This window comes from Sapajus apella, unplaced genomic scaffold, assembly GCF_009761245.1.
Source record: "Sapajus apella isolate SASKATOON/1434 unplaced genomic scaffold, GSC_monkey_1.0 scaffold4, whole genome shotgun sequence".
NCBI lineage: Eukaryota > Metazoa > Chordata > Mammalia > Primates > Cebidae > Sapajus > Sapajus apella.
In genome coordinates this window covers 7,110,663-7,119,490 of record NW_022436944.1, presented here as the reverse complement: position 1 = coordinate 7,119,490, position 8,828 = coordinate 7,110,663, and the positions used below count along the sequence as shown (strand labels likewise).

At 36.8% G+C, this 8,828-nt stretch overlaps 1 long non-coding RNA gene across 2 annotated transcripts; it reads left to right on the top strand.

Moving 5' to 3' along the window:
• Positions 1–1,370: 1,370 nt before the first annotated feature.
• Positions 1,371–8,287, top strand: LOC116538975. 2 transcript variants are annotated; one of them, XR_004263870.1, is made up of 3 exons: positions 1,371–3,264; positions 4,693–4,893; positions 5,702–8,287. It is a non-coding gene; the product is annotated as an uncharacterized LOC116538975 (long non-coding RNA). The 2 variants fall into 2 exon arrangements; XR_004263871.1 differs by having other exon boundaries at positions 1,372–3,264; positions 4,717–4,893.
• Positions 8,288–8,828: the final 541 nt, after the last annotated feature.

The window sequence follows — 8,828 nt, the reverse complement described above, 5'->3', positions numbered from 1 at the left end:
TTGAATTGCAATTCATTGCAAAGAGAGAGAAATAGACTAGACATGCTCAAATAAGTTGGGTTACCTAATAAGATAAAGAAAGTGAGCATATTTAATTGTGCAGTGAGCAGCAACATTATTACCCTTTATTTGTAGAGGTAAGAGGGAGTGTTTGTGTGTGTGTGTGTGTGTCTGTGTGTGTGTGTGTGTGCCTGTGCACACTGACACACATGGGTGGGTAGCTAACGTCAGTCAAACTGTATCTGGGCTAATAAGAGACACTTTAAAAAACCTATTCCTGATCCTCACAATTAAGGATTCTATTTATACATTTCTATTTATGCATTTATAAGAGAAATGCTTTGTTTGATTAAAAAATATTCATTTACTTAGGGTCATATTTCCAGAATTCGAAGAATGCGGGTTTACCCTTTGTCTCCCAGTGTAAGGGTTCACATTGCTGGTGCTCAGCAGTTTCAGAATACTATTATTCTAAGTGAATTTTCAATAGCTCACCTACATAGCAGATTAGGCAAAGATAAAAGAAGAAAAAAAATAACTGCAGGACACTTTCTTTTCTTGTGATAATCTGGCAAAGTTATGTTTTGATACTGACAAAGCAAATCAATGGCTACGGTACTTGTATTATTCTCTATCAATTCTGTTTTCTTTCACCCTTATTTCAAAATTTCTCTTGTCCAAAAGTCAACAAATTGTTGTGTTCCACCAATTTCTAGGCTCACTACAAAAAATCCAGAAATGCAAACAACTCTGTGAGTTTGATGCCTCTATCATTGAGTTTATGGTACATAAATTCATCTGTATTTCTGATGTTTGGCCAGCAAGTATTGCCTCTGTGATTACTCCAGATTTTCACAAACTCTCAAGTCCTCCACTCAACTTCCAGCTTCTTTTTCTCTTTACAGATACTCATTTAATTCACAGAAGGCATGGAGACCAATGTCTCCATATTCAAAGCAGTCCTGTATGTGTAGTAAGACAAACACACTCCCTCTAAATAATACTTTTTCCTTTCTTTTTAATTATTTGTAATATTTCTTTCATAGTATATTCCAATGACCTTAGTTTCCAGGAATAATGTTAAATAATGTTGTTTCTTAATTTAATGCAGCCTTTAAAAATATTTTACCATTAAATATGAGGTTTCTCTAAGTTAATTTTGTTGTATTTTATTTATTCCTTTTTGATGTTTCTTTTACCTGGCTTCTCTAATTGGATTCTGCTTAGTGCATTAATTTTTAAAAATCTTCCTTGCTTTCTAAATATATTTTAGTCCATTTATTTGTTTTTGGGAAGGTATTATTTGAGCTACATCCTATAAATTTTGATACAAAGTGCTTTTATTATCATTCATTTAAAAATTTCATACATAATTTTTATTTAGAACAAAGTTTTATAATTTTTTTAGATATTTTCATGGGAGAAAAGGGAAGTCTTGCATGTTGATTAGAATATATGACCTACCTGGTTTTTACATTTTGGAATTTAAAATTATGTTTGTGCACAAATACATACCCAATTTTTGTATGTGTTTCATAGATGTTTTATAAACCTGTTATAGTTTAGGTTCCATTACTTACTGAATTCTTTCACTGAGATAATAATAATGTGTAGGGGAGAAAAAGATATTTTTTACTCTACATTTATAAGTTTTTGCCTGGGACTCCCTACAGCATATGACAGATTAACAACAGAAAAACAAACAAGTTTATTAACATGTATACCTCAGATATACATGAGAGATACCCAGAGAAAAATGAATAACTCAGAATTCAAGTGTATGTAGTATCTTCACCTAAAAGCAAAGAAAAAGGAGGATGTGACAGAGGCCAGTTATGGGAAAATGACCAGGAGAAGCGTGATAAACAAAAGTAAGATTTGTTATGCAGATTTCAGTTAGCACCTTTCACATTGATAAGAGTCTTTTGTAATTTAACCATCCTTGTCTTCCTGGTACAAAGAGGGAGAATCCCTCATAAATGGAGATATAAATTTCTCTTACAAAAGGGTAATTTCTACTGTATTTTCAGAGCTTATCCTGTTTCTCAGAATAATCAGCTCAAAACAATTCTTATGCCAAAGAGGCATTTTTGGTTTCTACAGTCTTATTTTGGGGTGGCATATTATAGTCTCCTACAAATGCCCACCTTTTTGTTCTTAAAACTCTTCCAGAACTTTGGGATCCTCTTCTAGGTAGGTAGTTCCTCCTCTGTTTTCCTTGTAAGTCTTTGAAAAAGTGAACACATGTTGGATCTGCTTTCACATTTTCTGTTCACTCTTCAATATTTTGGAGCCCGCATTTCATTTCCAAAAGGCACCCCCAGTTACCAATCTAATTTCTTAATTGTTACATGCAAGGGACCAGTCACAGTCCTTCTTTTCTACCTTAGTTGTCTCAATTTGCAGCCACAATTTGGAGAAAAAAACTTTACAATTAATTTTCTACTCTAAGAATATATGTCTTCTTTTATGTCTCATTTTAGAAAGAGGCTATTTAATTTTCTAAGGTTTAAAAGAGTAGTGAGGTGATAGGAAATGAAGAAAAGGTAGTTAATATGTTTCAGTTGGAGAACTAAAGAGTGGAATATTAAAATTTATCTTCAGTTCAAGATTTAAACTAAGTCACTGTAAAATTCTTGCTGCATGTGTCGAAAGATGAAATCGCAACAAATTTAGTTTAGAGATCTACATTGGCTGTATTGTAATTCTAGAATCGGGCAACATTTCATTCCATAAACTATAATAACTGTTTCAATGAGTCGAATGGAGGAGGTTGGCTTTATAGACAGAAAAAAAGGGCTGAAGAAGGCAGAAATAAAGCACAAAAAGCAGATTGATCATTTCAGAGTCATTTTCCTTGTAAGGCAGGGACAGAGAGGCAGAACAATAGAAAGATAATGTAACTGGGGGTTGGGGTACAGGGGCTCAGCTCCCTCCCGACGTTTGCCAAAGATGTAACGGGGGGGGGAGGGAGCAAAGCTGTAGGGCATCCAAAGGTGCTTCCTATTGCATCAATCAGACAGGCGCAGGGCACAGCTCCCTCCCTGGTCCGATGTGTCCCTGGATGTGCCCTGGCCTTTGATCTCTCTTACTCCAGGAATAGGGAACGTTTCCTAGAGGCACCATGAGCTTACTGTTGGAATAAATATCTTGAACCCAAAGAGTTTAGCAGAGAGCAATTTATTAGGCAGAGAGATAAAGAGAGAAGGAACGAGAGAGCTCCCACGCTGTAGTGGGAGGGATTCAAGGGAGGAATCTGCACAGGTAAGGGGCAGGGGATTTTAACCCTGGAGTTATTCCCGCCCCATTCATGTTCTTGTCCAATGAGAGGAGTTCTTTTAAACGTCCTCTGGAGTGATTGCTCTTTGACTCTGATACTGGATTGGCTGGTTGGTATGCAACAGAGGCCCTTCCTCCCAGAGCTTTTCGCGGGCTTTTCAAACAAAGGATCACACCTGGAATTTTTACCTAGCCCTGGAGTGGGAAATTCAGACAAAGAACTTTAGGTTCCTGGATGGGGACATGGATGGAGGCATGATGCTGGAAAGCTCTTGCCTTTGAAACCACGCCTGTTGTGGGCCAGGGAAGAGAGGATTTTTTTCCTTGACACGGTCTCTCAGTAACTGATTGGTTAACTCTTGGTGGTAGAGATTAAAACAGAGGGAACTTAATTTTCATGTAGTTTGAAGAATGACACTGGTCTATTTGGGAAATTAGGCTGTTATCTCTCCGTCTTGATTGTTAGAAAGGACAGAAAACAATTAAGTTTTGGTTTGGTAAGCACAGGTGACTTGATTTTGATTTTGAGTATGGTTTACTGAGGTCTAGTAGTTTAGGAGTTTATTCCAAAGCTACGGCCTCCTGTGATTTTCTTTTAAAAATATTTTATTGCACTTTAGGTTCTGGGGTATATGTGCAGAAACACGCAGGATTGTTGCATAACTGCATACATGGCAATGTGATTTGCTGCCTCCACCCCCGCCCCATCACCTATATCTGGCATTTCTCCCCATATTATCCCTCCCCAACGCCTGTACCCCCTGCTGTCGCTACCCTATTCCCCCCCAACAGACCCCAGTGTGTGATGCTCCCCTCCCTGTATCCATGTGTTCTCATTGTTCAACACCCACCTGTGAGTGAGAACAGGTACTTCAAAAAAAAAAAAGTACAGGTATATAGATATTATTTGTTTGATTTTCTGTTCTTTTGCCAGTTTGCTGAGAATGATGGTTTCCAGATTCATCGATGTCCCTACAAAGGACACGAACTCATCACTTTTTATGGATGCATAGTATACCATGGTGTATATGTGCCACATTTTCCTATTCAGTCTATCATCAATGGGCATTTGGGTTGGTTCCAGGTCTTTGCTATTGTAAACAGTGCCACAATGAACATACGTGTGCATGTGTCTTTATAATAGAATGATTTATAATCCTTTGGATATATACCCAGTAATGGGACTGTTGGGTCAAATGGAATTTCTATTGTGATTTTTGCTTAACACATGGTTTCAGCATTCTGGTTCCCCTGCTGTGACACATATCTTTCCTCTGTGTACCTCTACAGGTAAGTTTGGAAGCAACGGGAAGAGGGAAGGTTGGAACATTGGATCAGCCTGACAGATTCTCATTCATTTTTTGTTCTTTAGCACAGGTGCTTTCTCTGTCCAAAATACCTTTGTTTCCACAGCTTCCATGATGATTTCACTTGCAGAGCTGCTGGAACTCTAGCTCTGGAAACATACCATGCAGTGTTCTTCCGATGTCAGCTTTCTTGGTGCCAGGACAGAGGATGGGGGAATAGATGCAGAATGTGTATGACACTGCAGGGTCCAGCTTCTAGGTAATGCCTGGGAATTAAGCAGAAGAAGGCCAAAGGACACAGATCAGGGTACCGAAGTCCAAGCATAAATCTGAGGAAATCATACAACAAAAATAGCTAGGATATGCAGTTAGAATAACAGGAACCAGTAAAGAAAATATACTTGATTCCTCAGGACATTTCTGATCCAGTCAGAAGCCTTTTATGCGATTCCTGCTTAGGTAGAAGGAGACAGTTGCAGAAAATATAGGGTGTGGAAGTTATGGGAGTGATGGGAGCAACTAAAGGAAGATTTGAGATTTCACATAGTGTGCTCTGAATTTGCTTTGAGGGAATCATTTCTTACTTCTTTCTCTTCCTTCATGATCCTTTATGCAGTAGAGGTAATTTTTACACAAATTTCTCTCCCCTTTAATGCAGAAATGTTAATGGAACTTTTGAAGAAGTCAGATTTAAGTGTTTTACATCCCCAAATAGCATAAACAACAAATGAATTGGATTACCATATGAAAAATGACAAGTTTTTCCTTTTTCTTGCATTGAAGTTAAAAGATGCAGAAAACCTATTGTTACTTGTTACTGCTATTTGCACATTAAAAAATAAGAGATAAGCAAAGTTGGGGTCAAACTGGGCTTCTGTTCTCTAGTCCTCTTGTTCAAGGTTGTTGTGTTACTCTTTCAGGATACACTTGAAAAGTATCTGCTGACATTTAGAAAAAATGAGATTCTTTGTTATAAATCATGTAAGCACAAGTGTTCCTTTTTTTATACAAAGTGAGAAAATAGAAATTTACCAGGTTAGAATGAAGTTTAACAGACTCTCTGATAATTAACAGTTCAGTGTTTAGATCATAATTCCTTGCTTCTTTTCTTTCAGGGGAAATAACCAGCAACCTTGAAGCTGGAACATGTCATAAAAGGGGAGATTGAATTCATGGACTGGGAGTTGGAGGCTACTTAGAAAGATACTGCAGAAATGTGTGTTTTGCTATAAGCTTTGGTGTTATAGAGAATTATAGGCTCTTCACACCCCTTTCTAATTTTCTTATCCCAAATTTTCTCAACTCAAGATGGTTTCAAGTGGTCACTATACTTGAGCTTCAGAATAATTATAATAGGGCATGTGGTGGCCAGGAGAGAAAAATGACTGAGTGACTGTGGGAATTGACAAATATTTATTTTAGTTTGTGATATTGTAACTTACTGTATTACAGTTTCAAAATCACTTCTCAAAGACTAATTCTTGTTCTGAATTTGCAGGAATTTTTAATGCTCTATTTAACTAAAAAGTGTAATATTTAATAGGCATTTAGAATTTATTTATTGTCTATGATTTCCCTGGCATTTATTTGAGAGTTAAAGTTATAAAAAAGGCAGTCAGCTAAACTTTTATCATGGCTTAGTTCTCAGTCTCCTATGATAGAACCATATGGAGTTATCCTGTCTATAATGGTAGCCATTTGTTCCATATGGCTAATGAGCACTTGAAATGTGGCTAGTGAATTGAGGTATATTGTAAATATAGATTACACACTGAAATTTGAAGCATTAGTATGGAAAAATGTAAGATTTCCATTGTTAATTTTTATAGCGATTACTTGCTGAAATAATATTTCAACAAGTAATCGCTATAAAAATTATTAATAGAAATGTTAATAAACATTAACTATAATTGGGTTAAATATAATAGTAAAGTTGATTTCATATGTTTCTTTTTATCTTTTATAATGTGGCTGCTTGAAAATTTAAGATTATATAAGGTATTTGTATTTGAGGCTCACATGATATATTGATTGGACATCACTAGTCTAGGATGTATGTTAAAATAGCAAGTTATCATGTTCCATTCACAGACATTGTAACCACCCAACAGATTCATCTTGCTATTGCCTAAACAGAGCCAGTTTATCTAGATTAGCTCCCCTAGACAGGGGGATTGCCGTGGAGAAAGAGTAATTCACACTGAGCCAGCTGTGTGGGACCAGAGCTTTATTATTACTCAAATCAGTCTCCCTGAGCATTGGGGGATCAGAGTTTTTAAAGATATGTTGGCAGGTAGAGCCTTAGGAAGTGGGGAGTGATGACTGGTCAGGTTGCAGATGGAATTGTAGTGGGATCCAAGTGAGATTTCCTCGTTGTTTTCTGTTCCAGGGTGAGATCACAGAACTGGTTGAGCCAGATTACTGGTCTGGGTGGTATAAGCTGATCCACTGAGGCAGGGTCTGCAAAATCTATCAAGCACTGACCTTAGGCTTTACAATAGTAATGTTATCCCCAGGAGCACTTTGGGGAGGTTCAGACTCTTGCAGCCAGAGGCTGCATAACCCCTAAACAGTAATTTCTAATCTTATAGCTAATTTGATAGTCCTACAGAGGCAGACTGGTCCCAGGTAACAAAGGGGGCCTTTTCAGGAAAGGGCTATTATCAATTTTGTTTCAAAGTCAAACTATAAATTAAATTACTTTCCAAGGTTACTTCAGCCCATGTCCAGAAATGAGTAAGGACAGCGGAAATGTTAGAAGGAAGATGGAGTCGGTTAGGTTTCATCTTTTTCACTGTCATAATTTCCTCAGCTATAATTTTTTAAAGGCAGTTTCAACATTCTAATTCAGGTCTGTGGTTGTGAATCGAAAATATGTATTTTCAAACAAGCACCTCGGATGTGATCTAAGGACCATACTTTGAAAACAAAAAGCCTTGAGTGCAGAGTAGTCATAGAGACAGACAGTTGAGTAATAAAGAAAAGTGATTAAAGAATAGTAAAGCCTATGGCAGAAGAAAGTTCAGTGTATTGTAAAACGCTACATTGAGAATTTTGAACAAGAGGAAGTGAGTCAAAGTAAGTTTTCCAGAGAAATAAACTGAGTCCTAAATACTGAGGAGTTACCCAGGTGAAGATGAGGTCTTTCTTCCGAGTAGGGACCAGTGCAAAGGTCACAGGTGAAAACAAGACAGCTTGGTGCACTGTCAGGACCAAAATTTATTATCTGGCTGGAGAGAGATGATGGAGATTGGGAGAAAAAGAGATGATTCAAGAAAAATTGGTCATGAAGAACTTGTAAGCTATGTTATGAAATCTGGATTTTATTTTAAGACAATAGAACATTATTGAAAATATTTTAAGGAATGCAGTAGCAGTGTAAAATGGGTAGTAGGAGTATCTTGTAGTCAGGAATGTATCAATTACACCATTGTCATGGAATTAAAGTGGAAGTATTCACTTGAAGTTAGTTTGTTTTTAATGTAGACTATGACTTTTATGATTTTTTCCCTCTTTGTTGTGATGACTTAGAAATGTAAATCCAAATTTGTGAGTCTGTGTAGGCGTATACATGACAGAATGGTTTAAATTTCTGTGATACAGTGTTACTAGTGAAATTACCATTTTTCTCCCCTTAATTTCCTTTGCCTCTTATGTTCTGAATTAATTTGTTTGTGTTTTGTGCAATTTTGTTTTGTGTATGTTGTAAATAAAGCAAGATATAAATAAATATGAAGTAATTTTTAAATTTAACTTTATTTTTATTTTACTTTAAGTTCTGAGATACATGTGCTGAATGTGCAGGTTTGTTTGATACATGTGCTGTGGTGGTTTGCTGCCTCCATGAACCCGTCATCTAGGTTTTAAGACCCGCGTGCATTAGCTATTTGTCCTAAAGCTCCCTCTCACCTTGCTCCCCATGCCCTGACAGGTCCCATTTGTGATGTTCTCCTCCCTGTGGTCCATGTGTTCTCATTGTTCCAATCCCAGTTATGAGTGAGAACATGAGGTGTTTGGTTTTCTGTTCCTGTGTTAGTTTGCTGAGGATGATTGTTTCCAGCTTCATCCACGTCTCTGCAAAGTCTGACTGGGAAAACATGCTATACAAACTAAAAATGTGGCCATTATAAATCTTTCTTTAAAATAAAAATTATAAAAATTAAGGAGAAGAATATATCTCCTTGTGAGCTAAAGATTTTGCCTTGCTTAATCTGTAATACTTATTACTAATCTAACAAGAAT